Below are 17,925 nucleotides of genomic sequence, written 5' to 3' on the forward strand. Positions count from 1 at the left end.
TGAGCAGTGCAACAGGGCAGCCTGGGTGTCTGGAATGAAATTGCAAGCAGGATTGAAAGGAAGAAGTTCCAGGAGGATGAGCCAGGGGTTCCAAGTCTCCGACCAGGTAGAAGGATCACAGTATGCTGGGACATTACGTCCTGGAAACCAAGCTTCAGGCCCCAGCTCTTCTATGATTCTCATTCATGAGCAGATTGTACTTAGCCAGGTGCACCAGGCACCAGTATTGATCTGGCCTGTGAACAGTTCCCCCACCATATTGGCAATGAACGTGTCTTCAGTCTCTCCCAAACGGTGACTCATCATGACCCTCAGCCATTCTCCTGGGCTTGCACACTTGGATGGCTTTGGTGATCAAACTGATCTGCCTAAACTTCAGCCTCAAGAGAGACAACAAGATAGGCCCTAACAAAGTCCTGGTCCCCAGTGATGTATCAGTAAGACTTAAAGTCTCAAAGTCATATCTACTACCATGATAAAACTCTGAGGTGGCAATATTCATGCTGATGACAATCTTTTTGGTATAGCCAGCCTTGTCATTGGCTGCATTTACCAGCTCCAGGGCTTTGCTTGGAAGCTTCTGATCTCCAGAATTCAGGGGGCAAAGCCATGTTCATCTCCCACATTGGTGGCATCTTTGCCATACTATTCCTAGATGAGTGTGTGATAGACCTCCACCTTGAGTTGCATGACATCCTGAAAGCTCTCAGCACCCATGGGGAGGATCTAAACTCCTGTGTGGTCAGCTTGTTCCCAGCATGAGAGCCACCACTGATCATGTTGAAGGCACAGGCAGGAAAAGATCTGAGTTCTTGGCCAGCTGAGCAATGTGGTGGTGAAGGGGCAATTCCTGTTCAGCTGCCCCTGCTTTACACATGGCCAAGGGCACATCCAAGATGGCTTTGCCCACAAACTTGGCCTTGTCCTCAATCTCATCCAAGTTCAACATCAGGTTGTCCAGCTTCTTGAGTTCCATCACAGAGGGACGCAAGCTGAGGAGGGTGCAGATGATGGCAATGTTGACGTGGTCCATTGCCTTCAGAACACCATTGCTTTGCAGTTTGTCCCTATCCCTTAGATCCAGGGCCTCAGAGGTAACAGTGGAGGCTCCATTGGGTACTGCTGCCTGGAAAAGACCTGAGAGGGGAACGTGGAATGAGGAGGAAGACGGAGGACACTACAGTGACCAGAGCCTCCTTCAGCCTTCTAGCTCTGCACTCCTGTAGCCACATCCAGCCTTCTCCACATACTCTCCTTAATACCCACCCCTCCCCCACACACACACGGAGGCAGATGCACAAGCAGTGGCCTCCTCATCTGCCCAGTTGGAGCCCCACATGCACAAACAGGAACCCGAAGAAATGAGCTATGCAGGCAGCACACACAGTCCACACACACAGCACACACAGGGGGAAGAGGCAGGATGCATCTCCAAAAACCTGCTATTGTTTAGGGAAAGTTGAAGATGCATTTCAAACCATCAGTCCCATTCTTGGAACTAGAGAAACTCCCCTGCTTATGAACAAGAAACATAAGGAAGGAGAACCACACTAGCATTGTTTGTCATTGTGAAAATTAGAAACAACCTCATACGTGTCAAGGAGAATGGATTCTTTACACGAGGTATATTCAATAGTCATTCAATATCATATTACATAATGCTAAAATGAATGATCTCTAGATCATGTGTAAGGCAATATGTATCAAAACAGATACATCTCAGAAATGTAATGTAAAATCTGGTAGTATCTACACAAGCTTTGAAAATATAACACTTTAATGATTACCTAGGAGTCTGTTGAGGGGTGGGGAAGAGTATGTACATGTATATAAATGGAATAAAGTGTGAAAATGTACTTGAGAATGATAAATACAAGATTCATGATGGAGGTAACTTCTTAAAAATGAAGAAGGGAAATGGGATCTGGGAGTGTTACAAGAAGTACTTCAACTATATTAATGGGTACCCAGGGGTCTTTTTTGCTACTGTACTTGTCTGCTATCATTTAAATATGTCAGAATTACATATATTAAGAATTTACTGCAGCTGAATTTACTAGTAACCTGTAATTTTAAAGCTGCCTCTCTCACAAAAAGGCCAATACAATATTTGTTTCAAAAACATAATTTTTTGGATAGAGTATTATACATGTAAAGAGGTTTCCTGACTTATGAAACAGCTTCCTTTTAACAAACTCCAAAGAATATCCTTAAATTTCATTATGTAGCAATTCTGTTTAACCCCACCTACTTGCAAATTCTTGGGAAATACTTCCGTTGATATGAATTTAAAGATTTGTCAGTCGATAGTAATATGTAAATTATTAAAGGAAGAGTTAAATACTTACCCAAATTGTTCAGACAACTGGAAGAAAAAAATATGGTTAGTTCTTTTAACAAAAGTTTACCAAAATGTAATCATTTCAACTGTGCACACATTAACTGCTCTAACTGGCATGTTTATGTAATAACAGTTTGCTAATATAGTATTATTCCCAGGGGATGTGTTCCAAAAGCACCAGTGGATGCCTGAAACCACAGATAGTACCAAACTGTAAAAATACTGCTTTTTCTATATATACATCCCTTTGTTAAATTTACTGTTTAGGCACAGAAAGAAATTAACAATACTAACTAATAATAAAACAAAATAATTATATACTGTAATAAAGTTATGTGAATGTGCTCCGTCACTCAGTCAGGTCTGACTCTTTGCAACCCCATGGACTGTAGCCCACCAGGCTCTCTGTCCATGGAATTCTCCAGGCAAGAAAAATGGAATGGGTAGCCATCCCTTCTTCAGGGGATCTTCCCAACATAGGGATCCAGCCTGTGTCCCCTGCGTCTCCTGCATTAGTAGGCAGGTACTTTACCACTGAGCCACTTGGGAGCCAAAAAGTTATGTGAATCCCACTTCTCCCTCCAAATATCCTGTCCAAATTTAATGTCTTTTCCATCTTCACTAAGCACTTATCACACACGCCTGTGCCATAACTTCTGCAGTTTAAAGCACAACAGCAAAACTAGCACAAATTTCTTTTTCCTCCTTTCCACAATTTCATGGAGAATTGTTCTTACCATAGATTTCAGCAATCTCAGCATATGATTTTTTTTCTTTCCTTATTAGCTCAGAAACTTTTGCCTTTTCACTTGAAGAAATCACTTTACAGCTCCCCTTTGGCAAATCTGATACCAGCATCACTACTCTTGTGCTTGGGGGCCATAATTATCAATAAAGGAAGGGTTATTTGAACATCAGCACTGAGAAACTGCAACAGTTGACCTGATAACCCAGACTGCCTCTAAGTGACTGACTGATGGGAAGCATTGAACAAAGGGATGGAGCAGGTGGGATGGAGTGGGCTGGCGCAAGATTTCATCATGCTAGAAAAAAATGGGTACCATTTAAAACTTACAAATTGTTTACTTTGGGAATTTGTCATTTAGTATTTTCAAACTGTGATTGACAAGGGTTAACTGGAACCATAGAAAGTGAAACTGAGGATATGAGGAATATCTCTGTAACTCCAGTTAAATTCTACAGAGATTGCTACTTTCAACTTTACAATATTTGAGTAAAGGAAGACTCAATAAAATTTATCTCCTCCCCTCCTCATTTCTTGTGTGGACGTTAAGTTTTAATCTGTGCATGTACTAAGTTTTATGAAAATTATCAAACAAGGCATCTTAGCCAGTGGAAAAACCCCAGACTGAGGAGTGAGTAAGACTTGGATTTCATTCCAAGCCCTGCCACTCTCTAAATGTTTGACCTAACTTGAGAAGTTTCTCTATACTGAGTTTCAGCTTCCTTGTCTATTGAATTAAGATAACAATATCTTCCTTATAAAGTGAAGGATCAATGCATACACTCATGTGTAAAATGTAAACAATAGTCATACAACACATACCAGCAAAGTGGATTTTTAATCTAGAATATGCATTAATTATATTTTATGGGCTTCCCTTGTAGCTCAGTTAGTAGAGTCTGCCTGGAATGCAGGAGACCCGGGTTCGATTCCTGGGTCAGGAAGATCCCCTAGAGAAGGAAATGGCAACCCACCCCAGTATTCTTGCCTGGAGAATCCCATAGACAGAGGAGCCTGGCAGGCAGTCTATGGGACTGACAGTCTATGGGTTTGCAAGAGTCGGACACTACTAGGCACACACAGCAGCAATTATAGAAATATGTACATTTTATTTTTATTTTTAATTGAAGTATAATTGATTTACAATGTTTAAGATATACAGCAAAGTGATTCAGTTATACTTGAGACTCAGCTGGTAAAGAATCTGCCTGCAGTGTGGGAGACCTGGGTTCGATCCCTGGGTTGGGAAGATCCCCTGGAAAAGGGAAATGCTCCCCACTCCAGTATTCCGGCCTGAAGAGTTCCATGGACTGCTTAGTCAATGGGGTCACAAAGAGTCAGACATGACTGAGTGACTTTCACTTTCACTTTCGTGTATATATAATATATATTCTTTTTCAGATTCTTTTCCATTATAGGTTATTACAAGATATTAAATATAGTTCCCTGTGCTATACAGTAGACCTTTATTGTTTATCTATTTTATACCTAGCAGTGTGGGTATCCGTTATCAAGCTCCTAACTTATCCTCCCCACCTTCCCTCTTTGTTAACTGTAACTTTGTTTCCTATGTCTGTGAGTCTATTTCTGTTTTTAAATAAGCTCATTTGTATCATTTTTTTTCAGGTTCCATGGGAAATATGTAAAATTTAAAAGTACATTATTATTAGTCTACTGTAAGGTAAGTAATTATAGCTTACCCCTCCCACAAAGATAATTGATTTAATAGATAAATTTCTTAGGGTCTTATTGTTCTGCTATGCTGTCCTAGAAGCAAATGGTACAGAGGTGGAAAGTGATTCAGAAAAAAAAGGTCCAACTTTTAATTACTGAATTCTCTAGCAAGAATAGCCTGTTACTCCGACCAACACTACTGGACACCAATGAAACCCTTTCCTTTTTAAAGAATTATGGCACGTGATTGACTCCTTGCTTTTCAACTCTGAAAGATCATTCTGGAGATTTATTAGTGGCTGCTTGAGTTGACACAAGTACAAACAAGTAAGCTGTAAAACTGTTTAGGAAAAATATGACAAAATATCCAATGTATTTATTCTACAAATACTATGGGCAAGGCTCAGTGTCAGTGTCTGCACTGCTGGAGAGCTATAACAATGAAGCAAATATGAATATTCCCTTAAAACTTTAGATGATAGGAAAATGAAGACCATTTAGGTATTGCCATTTTTAAAGGCATACTTACAAATTTAGAAATATTTAAAAAGCAGGAGAAAGCAACTGGAAGAAAAATGCATTTTAAAAGATGGAGATAAATCAAAGGCATCGATTTGTTAAAGAGCCAAAGATAAAATGTTCCAGGAGTTCAGAATAAGGAGTATTACTTCCAGCAGAGTTGAGAACAGAGAAAGGAGGTATCATGGAAAATGTCACCAGGAAGATGGAATTGGAGACAGGAGAGGCAGAATTTGGACTTCAAACACAAGGTAAGCCATGACCTGCAAAAAGAAGCAAGTAGCACTGGGAGGTGAACAGAGCATCAGGGACATGGAGAGGTCATGTGTAAGAAGGATATTGAATCAGGCTTGCTGGCACAGAGGATAAATCAAGAGAATCTGTCAGAAATGGGGTCAGAGAGGTAAACTGAGGATGGATTTGGAGGTCCTCCAGTGCTACACAGAAGGGTCTTATTTTATATCACATACACAACTAACAGAAAGAGGATAATGCAAAGCAAAAATGGACAGGTGTGTTCTTTTACTGTGTCAGCACTAAATGCAAATATCAGAATCATCTTTGATTTCAATGTCACAAAGAAGCAAAACTTTTCCATGCATTTTGAAAAATCATTACAACAAAGGACAGGTGACTTAGCCTGCTTGAAATGTGATCAGGATAAAGAATTTTGCATTTTATTTTAACTTTTTATTTAGTTTTTTAAGCTTCTTAAACACATATTTTTATGCTTTTAATCCAGGGTGGAAAAGTTTTCCAGTATCTTTCTCCATGAAAATGATAAGATTTTCATACCTGATGTCTATCTGTAAAGAACACAATGTATTCAAAACTTCACTTAGCTTGGAGTGGGAAGGTTTAAGTACTGGGCTGTATCAATATTGAAAAGCTTTCAGTTGCAAGTGATAGAAAACTTCAATAAAACTAGCATAAAAAAGTAAATAAGGGGCCAGAAATGGACCAACCACCTCCACCCCGACCCTCTGCAGGTCTGTGGGTTTAAGAGGTGCAGAAAACAGCAAGGATAAACCCAGGAGTTTATCCTGGGTTTATCCTTGCTAGGTTTTTGGCGTCCAAAAAGAAACAAGCAGTAAAAAAAAAAAAAAAAAAAAACAAAAACTGACTGTGGAAAATGCCAACCAGGAGAATGAAATAAAGGGTGAAAAAGAGCAAGATGCTAATAAAGAGCCCTTTATCCATCCGTTTGTAAGCTGGTGGCTATTGCATACCTGGAGGAAATCATAGGCGTTCCCTGTTAAGCAGCGCATCCTACAGTACAGATGCATGACTCAGAGGCTTGGAGAGCCACAGGCAAGAATGAGAAAGAATTTGGAAAGGACTGGGGAGAAGGTGAGATGGCTGAAGGAAAAGCAGTTGAGTCATAGTTTGTGGGCAGTTAGCACCGATCCCACCCCCACCACACCCCCCAAACCCCACCCACCACATGTCACCATGACCATCTTAATTAGTTTTGCCACATGGCTTAAATACTGATGTTTTTCCTGAGGTTAATAGGGAGACACATCTGCTTCCTAAATATACATATCTGTGATGTGCTTTTCTTGTAAGACTTTGGAGTTACTTGTTTCTTGTAGGTCTCCTATTACCAACTTCTAATTGACTGTTGTGTTGTTGACCCAACCTGTAAGTTTCTGTTAGCAGGAGAGCTTTACCTATTGCATGGAGAGATCTTCATTGTATATTGCGAAGTCAATAAAGCAGTTTAATAAAGTAAATAAATAAGACCAACAAGGAGCTACTGTATAACACAGGGAACTATATTCAGTATTTTGCAATAACCTATAATGGAAAATGAGATATATATATATATATATATATATATATATATATATCTGAATCATGGCACTGTACACCTGAAACTAACATAATATTATAAATCAACTGTACTTCAATAAAAAGATTTAATTAAAAATTTTTTTAATTTTATTTTATTTTTAAACTTTACAAATTGTATTAATTTGCCAAATATCAAAATGAATCCACCACAGGTATACATGTGTTCCCCATCCTGAACCCTCCTCCCTCCTCCCTCCCCATTCCATCCCTCTGGGTTGTCCCAGTGCACTAGCCCCAAGCATCCAGTATCGTGCATCGAACCTGGACTGGCAACTCTTTTCATACATGATATTATACATGTTTCAATGCCATTCTCCCAAATCTTCCCACTCTCTCCCTCTCCCACAGAGTCCATAAGACTGTTCTATACATCAGTGTCTCTTTTGCTGTCTCGAGATGAGTTGGGCACGTACCGAAAAACTAGAAACAAATGAGGAAAATAACCAACTTTTAACCCCAAAAGCCATTGGTAAGTAACACAGGTATATATTTGCATGTTGAGTTTTCCCATGCTTGAGAAGATAACTGAAGTCATGAGCTGGGAGGAGGGGATAGGAGAGAAAAGCAGAGACTAATTAAGGGCACAGGAGAAGATGACATTGACAATCTTAAGCTCACAGAAGCAGCTGAGTTGTCCTCACTTCTTCCATTGTCAGGCATCAAGTAAAGAGTGGAAACAGAATAAAAGAATTACTTGCAAAAATAAAAAATAAACAGACATATAAGAATGAATGCATCCTATAACTAGAACTCCAAGGCAGACCATTTCTAAAATTGGTTAATTCAGCAACTCAACAGCATCATCCAAAGCCCCAGTGATTTCCCTTTCTGCTCTGTATCCTCAGCATGCCACTGGCCTTAGGGCTAATGCCCTTCATGGTGACAAGGTGGCTGCCTCAGTTCTAGGCAGCAAATCTCAATCAGCAAAGCCCAGCTGAAAAAAAGGAGGGCATCAGTCCTGTGTGGCTGATTTCATGAGCCATAAAAACTTTACACAAACCCTCTCAACAGACTTTCCCTCTCATTTCACTGGCTAATTGCCAGGAAGAATTCAACGCCTCTTCTTAAGGCTGAGACCAATCAGGATTAGGTCTGGGTTAATGAATCAGAGGTAAAAACCTAAAAAATTAGGATCAGCCACCAAGGAAGAGTGAATGGCCTTGCGTTGGCAACCAACTATGCATGCCGTATAGTCTACCACTCCATCCTGGATGACTGTGTGTATATAATGTTTAACTTGACATCCTCATCTGTAAAATAAGGAACTTTATTAGTTCTCTATGTTACTTTTCAACTTCCTGTTAATTATCTTGCAGGAAATGTTATTTTCCTCTTCCAAATTTTCTTCTCTTTATTTGTATTACTTGCTTTTTGTTGAAATTTAGGAAGTTGGTGGTTTAACGTTGCAAAGGCATTTCAGATAAGATTAAGATGAACAGAAAACAAAAAGGTAAAAAAATTTGCCATTTATACAGAAAAATGGCTAATTTTAAATATATTATATATATATATATATTCATATATACATAACTGACACTTTTACTTTTTATATATATAGATGAATATATATATATAGTTATATATGTTGTTGTTGTTTAGTCACTAAGTCTTATCTGACTCTTTGCAACCCCATAAACTGTAGAACCACCAGGCTCCTCTGTCCATGGGGTTTCCCAGGCTAGATTACTGGCATGGGTTATCATTTCCTTCTCCAGGGCATCTTCCCAACTCAGGGATCGAACCCGTGTCTCCTGCATAAACTACACTGGCAGGTGGGTGCTTTACCAATGAGTCACCTGGGAAGCTCATATATATGTGTGTATGTATATATATACGAAAAAAAATCCCTTCAAATTGGAAAGAAAAAGTCAAATTAAAAAATGGATAACGTTCATAGAGACACAGATCCTGAAAGAAGAAATACAAATGATTCTGAAGTACATGAAAATGACACAGTTTAGTTATAGTGAGAGCAATTCACATTAAAACTGCACTGCAACACAATTTTTTACCTGTTAGACTGGGCAAGAGTCAAAAACTTGGTAATGTCTTCTATGGGCAAAACTTCAAGAAAGCAGGAGCTGCATGTGATTCCTATAGAAATGGAGATGGAGAGACCTCTCTGGAGGGTAAGGAACTAATAGTACTCCACAAGACAAATACACATGCCCTCTAAGCCAGTGAAGAGTCACCTGATGCTAAGAGCCAATGCATTGGAAAAGACCTTGAGGCTGGGAAAGATTGAGGGCAGCAGAAGAAAGGGGCAACAGAAACGAAATGGTTGTATGGCATCATCAATTCATTGGACATGAGTTTGAGCAAACTCCAGGAGATAGTAAAGGACAGGGGAGTCTGGTGTGCCGCAGTCCATTGGGTTGCAAAGAGTCAGACACAACTGACTGACTGAACAACACCAACAGGTGAGCCAACAAAGTCAGTTTTAAAATATTGTCCCATATTGTATCTCTGGTAACAAGATGATTCATGGCAAAGTTATTTTTAAAACAAAATACTTGACTGAAAAGTAACCATACTCCAATAGAAATGAATAAAAAATTAACAAAACAAAATGCCTTTAACAAAAACAGATATACAACTTATAAGATTTAAAAACTTACTGTAGACAGCAAGGAAATGTAAAAAAATTCCAAACTAAGATGCTCTTTAGAAATTGGTTGACTTTTATCTTACCAGTAACATTAAAAATATTCACTCTAGAATAAAAAATACTTTTCTCAAACTAATAAAAATTAATAACCCCAAGTCATAAATAGACTACTGGACTCTCCTCTAATTCACACATCGCATCAACATGGCTTGTGAAATTCAAGAAAAACATTGACTTATAGAGATTTGGTTTAAAAATGAATGTAAAGCCCTTACCCCTGGTGATGTTAAAATATTGTCAGAAAAGCTTAATATCACCACAGTCAAGGGTCTCTGTTCTTGTGGTATCAGCAATGTTCAAAAACTTCCACTGAGTCTTACTTCTGTCCCAATGTACCTTCTCATCTTTGAAAAGTGATACCAAATAAACTAACAAGCATACATGTACTGTGAAAAAAATACTAGAAACATCTAAATATCTGTCAATAGAGGGCTGATTTAATGAATTAAATATACTGCATGGGTGCTTTAGTCACTAAGTCATGTCCGACTCTTGGGACCCCATGGACTGCAGCCTGCCACGCTCCTCTGTTCATGGGATTTTCCAGGCAAGTTTATTGGAGTGGGTTGACATTTCCTTCTTCAGGGGATCATCCTGACCCAGGGATCGAACCCAGGTCTCTTGCACTGCAGGCAGATTCTTTACCAACTGAGCTCCCAGGGAATACCTAATATACTGCATACATACAGAGAAATAATATGTCTGAGGAAAAGCAAAAAAAGGAAGACTGAGGTGCTAATATACTAATGTGTGTGTGTGTGTGTGTGTATATATATATAGTGAAAATATCTTAAAAGATGTACAGTTCAAAAGAATGCACATAATATAATATTTGCTCAAGAAAAGTAGAATGATATATACTATTTTTGTTTATATCTATTTATTTTAATTTTTATTTATTATTTTTGCTCATGAATAGTTTAAAAATGAATCATGTTGATTCCCAGTGTGAAGGAAAAGGACAGCTGAGATACAGAGCTGAGAGAAAACTTTTTTCACTGTAAGTTATTTTATATTTTTGAATATTTAACTATATAGATATATTGCCCATTCAAAGTTAAATAAAATGCTTTAAAATTATTTTGATAGAGGCCTCATAAAACTAAGTTTGCTTCAACATCTATCTCACAAAATATAACAATATTCATGATAAGTTGAAAAAACCTACAATATAAATTTCTATTCATGGAAAAGTAGACTTTTTAATTTAAAAAATATATATAAGTAGGGAGTTCCTTGGCAGTGCAGCAGTTAAGACTTCATGCTCCCAAGGCAGGCAACACAGGGTCAATCCCTGGGTCAGGGAACTAGATCCTACATGCTGCAACTAAGACCAGGCCAAATAAATAAATAAAGGCAACAACCAAAGAATATATAAGTAGATTTTTAAAAAATATTTGCTCAATGATTATTATTGCCTGTTCCTAAAAATTATGCTTCTGGGGCAGTTGATAGTTTATAATTGTGAGCATCTGGAAACTGATTATGTATAGAAAATCCAAACTTTGGTATCCTGCAATCAGCTGCTGTGGCGATCATGTAGTTCACTCTCAAGGAGCCACTTCAGGGCAGGAGATGAGCCAATACATTTCCTTATTTCCTAATTCATCTGTTACAAACCAACAGAATATGACTGCTGCTGCTGCTCCTGCTGCTAAGTCGCTTCAGTCGTGTCCGACTCTGCGACCCCATAGACGGCAGCCCACCAGCTGTCCGGGGATTCTCCAGGCAAGAACAGTGGAGTGGGTTGCCATTTCCTTCTCCAATGCATGAAAGTGAAAAGTGAAAGTGAAGTGGCTCAGTCGGGCCCGACTGTTAGTGACCCCATAGACTGCAGCCCACGAGGCTCCTCCATCCATGGGATTTTCCAGGCAAGAGTACTGGAGTGGGGTGCCACCACCTTCTCCTAACAGAATATGACAAGGCCCATGATAAAGATCAAACCTCAGCTTCACCTGTATCATTATGGAGATTGGACTTTCTTTAAAGATGAGAATCAGGACCAAAATTTAAGCAGTGCATATATCTATTTTGAACACTGGGCAATAAGAAACTTCCATGATTTTAGCTACAGTAAGCTATTTGAGGAAACTATGATAGCAGGAAGACTGTCCAGAATAGCCAGCCACTGCCAGAAATGAAACTCCTCCTGTACATTTCTGATTGCATCCCATGGAAATAATTTTTTGACTTCATAGCTTCCCATACATCCGTCATATCCTATTTACAATAAGTTCATTTCTAAATTATATACACTGACTTCTTTAGTAATAAACTATGTATAAAACCTATGAAAGAAATAGCAAAACTTTTTAAAAACCAAAAGATAAACACCTATAAAAGTTTTAATATTTCCTTCCTACACTCCAGGATCATGTACTCCTTGTGGTACACACAATCTAACATAGAATATAAAAATATTAAAACTCAGTAATTTTCTCATATTTTTCACACTATGAGAATTTTTCCTTGTGAATATAATTATAATTAATATCTGTACCCCATCTATTTGCCATGAAGTGATAGGACCAGATGCCATGATCCTAGTTTTCTGAATGTTGAGCTTTAAGCCAACTTTTTCACTCTCCACTTTCACTTTCATCAAGAGGCTTTTTAGCTCCTCTTCACTTTCTGCCATAAGGGTGGTGTCATCTGCATATCTGAGGTTACTGATATTTCTCCCGGCAATCTTGATTCCAACACGTGTGCTTCTTCCAGCCCAGCGTTTCTCATGATGTACTCTGCATATAAGTTAAATAAGCAGGGTGACAATATACAGCCTTGACATACTCCTTTTCCTATTTGGAACCAGTCTGTTGTTCCATGTCCAGTTCTAACTGTTGGTTCCTGACCTGCATATAGGTTTCTCAAAAGGCAGGTCAGGTGGTCTGGTATTCCCATCTCTTTCAGAATTTTCCACAGTTTATTGTGATCCACACATGGCAAATAGATGGGGAAACAGTGGAAACAGTGTCAGACTTTATTTTTTTGGGCTCCAAAATCACTGCAGATGGTGATTGCAGCCATGAAATTAAAAGACGCTTACTCCTTGGAAGGAAAGTTATGACCAACCTAGATAGCATATTCAAAAGCAGAGATACTACTTTGCCAACAAAGGTCTGTCTAGTCAAGGCTATGGTTTTTCCAGTGGTCATGTATGGATGAGAGAGTTGGACTGTGAAGAAAGCTGAGTGCAGAAGAATTGATGCTTTTGAACTGTGGTGTTGGAGAAGACTCTTGAGAGTCCCTTGGACTGCAAGGAGATCCAACCAAGTCCATTCTAAAGGAGATCAGCCCTGGGATTTCTTTGGAAGGAATGATGCTAAAGCTGAAACTCCAGTACTTTGGCCACCTCATGCAAAGAGTTGACTCATTGGAAAAGACTCTGATGCTGGGAGGGATTGGGGGCAGGAGGAGAAGGGGATGACAGAGGATGAGATGGCTGGATGGCATCACCAACTCGATGGACATGAGTTTGGGTGAACTCCAGGAGTTGGTGATGGACAGGGAGGCCTGGCGTGCTGCAATTCATGCGGTTGCAAAGAGTCGGACACGACTGAGCGACTGAACTGAACTGAACTGAATATCTGTACCTGAACCAATAAGATGACTTATTTACTACCACCCCCCACAAAAAAAGAAAAAGATTTCACGGGACTTCCCTGGAAGTCTAGGGGTTAACATTTTGCATTTCCAAAGCAAGGGGAAGGGTTCAGTCCCTGGTCTATGAACTAAGATCTGACATACAGCACAGTTCAGTTCAGTTCAGTTCAGTCACTCAGCCGCGTCGAACTCTTTGAGACCCCATAGACTGCAACACATCAGGCCTCCTTGTCCATAACCAACTTGCAGAGTTTACTCAAATTCGTGTGCATTGAATCGGTGATGCCACCCAACCATCTCATCCTCTGTTGTCCCCTTCTCCTCCAACCTTCAATCTTTCCCAACATCAGGGTGTTTTCAAATGAGTCAGCTCTTCAGGTGGCCAAACTATTGGAGTTTCAGCTTCAACATCAGTCCTTCCAATGAACACTCAGGACCGATATCCTTAAGAATGAACTGGTTGGACCTCCTTGCAGTCCCAGGGACACTCAAGAGTCTTCTCCAACCCCACAATTGAAAGTATCAATTCTTTGGCACTCAGCTCTCTTTATAGTCCAGCTCTCACATCCATACATGACTACTGGAAAGACCATAGCCTTGATGAGACAGACTTTTGTTGGCAAAGTAATATCTATGCTTTATAATATACTGTCTAGGTTGGTCATAACTTTCCTTCCAAGGAGTAAACGTCTTTTAATTTCATGGCTGCAGTCACCATCTGCAGTGATTTTGGAGTCCAAAAAAATAAAGTTAGCCACTGTTTCCCCATTTATTTGCCATGAAGTGGTGGGACTGGATGCCATGACCTTTGTTTTCTGATTGTTGAGCATTAAGCCAACTTTTTCACTCTCCTCTTTCACTTTCACCAAGAGTCTCTTTAATTCTTTTCATTTTCTGCCATAAGGGTGGTGTCATCTGCATATCTGAGGTTATTGATATTTCTCCCAGAAATCTTTATTCCAGCTTGTGTTTTATCCAGCCCAGCATTTCTCATGATGTACTCTGCATATAAGTTAAATAAGCAGAGTGACAGTACATAGACTTATTGTACTCCTTTTCCTATTTGGAACCAGGCTGTTGTTCCATGTACAGTTCTAACTGTTGCTTCCTGACCTGCATACAGGTTTCTCAAGAGGCAGGTCAGGTGGTCTGGTATTCCCATCTCTTTAAGAATTTTCCACAGGTTATTGTGATCTACCCAGTCAAAGGCTTTGGCATAGTCAATAAAGCAGAAATAGATGTTTTTCTGGAACTCCCTTGCTTTTTCCATGATCCAGCAAATGTTGGCAATTTGATCTCTGGTTCCTCTGCCTTTTCTAAATCTAGCTTAAACATCTGAAAGTTCATGGTTCATGTATTGTTGAAGCCTGGCTTGGAGAATTTTGAGCATTACTTTACTAGCATGTGAGATGAGTGCAATTGTGCAGTAATTTGAGCATTCTTTGGCATTGCCTTTCTTTGGGATTGGAATGAAAACTGACCTTTTCCAGTCCTGTGGCCACTGCTGAGTTTTCCAAATTTGCTGGCATATTGAGTGCAGCATTTTCACAGCTTCATCTTTTAGGATTTGAAATAGCTCAACTGGAATTCCATTGCCTCCACTAGCTTTGTTTGTAGTGATGCAGCACAGAGTGACCAAAAAAATTTTTTAATTCATTAAAAAAAAAATGATTTCATGATTCTGAACCACACAGAAGGCTGTCTTCTATGTGTTTTGAATGAAGCAATGATTAAGAACTCATTATTTTTTGTCCTTAAGGAGCATGGAACTCAGAAGGGATGTTGCAATCTATCCTTTTATGTAAAATCTACATTGCCAGGAACTGACAACTACCATACACTCAAATTATTTGTAGAGGGCAAATTAAAAGTTATTTCAACAGGAATCTTCTAGAAAGACATGACTGAAGAGGCTAGGTTACACCTTGGCTTTGAATAACAAGGAGCTTCTCAACAAATGGAGATGAGTTTGGGCTGGTCATGGTAGGCTGTGACTCTGTTCTACTTGGGGAGAAATGCAAGAGCAATATGGCAGAAGGATGTGGAATATTCAAAGGACAAGGAGAGGTGAGCTGAAAGTGTGAACTGGGAGTCATATTGTGAAGGACCTTGAATTGCTGGCTAAGGATGTTGGTGTTTACTTAACACTCATTAAAAAGCTCTGGAGAAGATGTGACAGAAAGAATTTTAAAACAAGAGTTAGGAAGCCCAGTTCTAACTTTACTTACAGTTATTTGAGATCAAGAAAATTAATCATTCTAAACCTAGTTTTCTTTCCTAGATGAAAGCTTCTTTCATCTTTAATATTTTATGATTCCTCAAGGACTTATGAGTTTGCTTTGCTGTGATCTGGAATCCGGTTAAAAGTTCAGTTCAATTCAGTCACTCACTCGTGTCCAACTCTTTGTGACCCCATGGACTGCAGCATGCCAGGCCTCACTGTCCATCACCAACTCCCAGAGTTTTCTCAAACTCATGTCCATTGAGTCAGTGATGCCATTCAACCATTGCATCCTCTGTCGTCCCCTTCTTTCATTCCCTTCCGAGAACCCCATGAACAGTATGAAAAGGTTAAAAGTATATCTTAATCCAGAGGAGAGTAATGGTGGCCTACACTAGGGAGGTGGCAATGGAAGAAGGCCGTGGTGTCCACAACACTGGAACAATCACTACTCTGCTCTAGGCTTTACTTCAGAAATTTTCCAAATGACACTAGGAAGGAAGAAAGAATATGAATGTCATTGCCAAGATCATACCCTAGGGCATAATGAGTAATTGGAAACAAGTGGATAGGACAGAGAAATGCAAGAGGATTCAAAACTTGTTAGCCTACATTACCAAGAGAATTTCAGGACCATTAACAGAGAAATTTGCATTTTAAAAGGAAACTATTTTAGGAGAAGGAGATGAGGACACTTTACAGCCTTTTGAGGTTAAATATATAGGAGATTGTCCAGGTCAAGATGTCCAGTAAAAGGACTTCCCTGGTGGTCCAGTGGTTAAGACGCTGCTCCCATGCAGATGGTCCACGTTCATCCTTCGTTGGGGAACTAGATCCTGTGTGCCACAATTAAGACCTGGTCAAATGAATTAAAAAAGAAAAATAAATAAATAAACCGGGGCAACTTTATTAAAAAAAAAAAATCTACCAAGAAGTTGCTAACTTGACATTGAAATGATAGATTTGAGAGTCATGCCCCCAAAAAGGAAAATTCAAGATGAGAATTACAAGTAAATGTTTTCAAAGGGTTCATGAAGACATAAGAAAATGCCCAGGAAACTATTCTCAAGTGGAAAAAAAGTAATATATATATTTCGGTTGCAATGTATTTAAATATATGTTCCTAGATAAAAGGTAAAAACAAAATGATCAATATATTATCATTCCATCAACATTATTAATATATGAATGAATTTTATCCATTTTCTTCCAGTGTTCTATAATGAACATGTTATTCTTATAAACAGAAAAGAAAAACAGTAAAAAAGAAAATGCAAAAATAGAAGTGATAATCAAATTTTCTGTTAAACCTTGATAAGATTTTTAACATAAATATCTCTTAAAAAAGAGCTCTGTTTCAAAAATCCTTCTACTGACTAAAAAATCACACTTTACAAAAGTCCAATGGACACAATGCAAGAATCAATTTTCTCAAGGCTACCTGGTTCCAGTTATAAACAATAAGCTGGGAGGGATTGGGGGCAGGAGGAGAAGGGGACGACAGAGGATGAGATGGCTGGATGGCATCACTGACTCGATGGACGTGAGTCTGAGTGAACTCCGGGAGTCGGTGATGGACAGGGAGGCCTGGCGTGCTGAGATTCATGGGGTCGCAAAGAGTCGGACACAACTGAGTGACTGAACTGAACTGAATGACAGCTCTCCCAGGGCCACGTGGATATAAATAAAAACAGAATTTATCCATGTGATGTCATGACTAAAGAGACCAGACAGTGACAGAAGCAAAGAAGAGGTCACTCCTTACGTATCATTTAGGTGAAATTAACTCAGGTACCAGGTGCTTATCTGTAATTTCTTCACCCAGTGAGAGTGATCCCTGGGTCAGCCTAGACTGCTGATCCCACATCAGAGGCACTAGAGAGTAATGTCCAGCTGAGTACTGGACCTAGCCTAGAACAGGCCTCCAAAAAGAACTGGAGTTGCACCGCAATTGACTTTCTAATATCCTCTCTTGTGATCTCTCCAGTGTTCTGGAAAAAAAAACATAGCCTATGTAAAGGATCACAGGCTTTGAAACTACAAAGACTTGGATTTAAATTCCAATGCCACCATGTGACACTTATTATATGCCCTTGGACAAGTCATTTAACCACTTGAAACTGGATTTTTGCATCTGTGGAAATAAGGAGAGGGAATTCCCTGGTTGCTCAGTGTTAAAGGATCTGCCTGCCAATGTAGGAGACACAGGTTCAATCCCTGATCCTGGAAGATCCCACACACCGCAGAGCAACTAAGCCCATGCACCACAGCTACTGAGCACGTACTCTAAGGTCGGG

At 39.4% G+C, this 17,925-nt stretch overlaps 1 pseudogene; it reads right to left on the reverse strand.

The window, feature by feature from the left end:
• Positions 1-434: 434 nt before the first annotated feature.
• LOC129644521 (gamma-enolase-like) overlaps positions 435-17,925 on the reverse strand; it is a 32,640-nt pseudogene continuing 15,149 nt past the window's right edge.

The sequence above is a fragment of the Bubalus kerabau genome, chromosome 2, assembly GCF_029407905.1.
Source record: "Bubalus kerabau isolate K-KA32 ecotype Philippines breed swamp buffalo chromosome 2, PCC_UOA_SB_1v2, whole genome shotgun sequence".
In the NCBI taxonomy this organism is placed as follows: domain Eukaryota; kingdom Metazoa; phylum Chordata; class Mammalia; order Artiodactyla; family Bovidae; genus Bubalus; species Bubalus kerabau.